Source organism: Papaver somniferum, unplaced genomic scaffold (assembly GCF_003573695.1).
Source record: "Papaver somniferum cultivar HN1 unplaced genomic scaffold, ASM357369v1 unplaced-scaffold_97, whole genome shotgun sequence".
Lineage (NCBI taxonomy): Eukaryota > Viridiplantae > Streptophyta > Magnoliopsida > Ranunculales > Papaveraceae > Papaver > Papaver somniferum.
The window spans coordinates 810,767-811,645 of record NW_020652859.1 but is presented as its reverse complement, the minus strand read 5'-3'; the positions used below and the strand labels follow the sequence as shown (position 1 = coordinate 811,645).

At 38.7% G+C, this 879-nt stretch overlaps 1 pseudogene; it reads left to right on the top strand.

Annotated features, from left to right (window-relative positions):
- The first annotated feature begins 371 nt into the window (after positions 1-371).
- LOC113346177 lies at positions 372-471 on the top strand (annotated as a pseudogene).
- Positions 472-879: the final 408 nt, after the last annotated feature.

Here is an 879-nt window from a genome sequence, read left to right as displayed (position 1 = left end):
CTAGTGTTGTTATAGAGAGCATTGGCTTGCTCTTCAATCACATGGCCTTCCCAAAAAGGCTCTATTCTTCCACTACTACCACTAGAATGACCTAATTCTAAGGCTTCTAACCTTTTGGCTATGGCAGCTATTTTAGCGTCTGACTCATAAGATCCTTCTACCCTATTGACATTTCCTCTACTCGGAAGAATTTTTTTCTTGGGTTCCCTACTATGTTCCCATTGTTGGTCTTATCAGCGATTTCATTCAAAAATGTCATCGCTTCATCAACGGTTTTATTCTCAAACCCACCTGTGCATAAGGACTCAACCATGGTTGTTGTTGAATAATCTAAACCCTCGTAGAGGATCTGAACTAACCTGACCTTCTCTAAACCATGATGAGGACACTGAGATATTAAGTCATTGAACCTTTCTAAATACCTATATAAGGATTCTCCTTCTTGTTGAGAAAATGTACATATTTGTGTCCTAACAGACGATGTTTTGTGCCTTGGGAAAAACTTCTGTATAAAGGCAGAAGTAAGTTGGTCATAGGTTTCAATTGACTCAGAAGCCAAACTGTATAGCCATGCTTTGGCTTTATCTTTTAAGGAAAAGGGAAATAACCTAAGTTTCAGAGCATCATCATCTAGGTTTTTAATTCGTAGAGTACAACAAATTTCCTCAAATTCCCTAATATGAAAATAGGGGTTTTCATTTTCTTTTCCTAAAAAAATTGGGAGCATCTGCAAGGTCCCAGGTTTCAGTTCATAAGTTGCCTCGGTTTCAGCTAACTTGATACAAGATTGACGAGAGGTCCTAACTGGGTTTAACAAATCTTTCAAAGTTGCCATCTTTGGCACAATTGGAGTACTAGGGGTACTCCTCTCACTCAGAG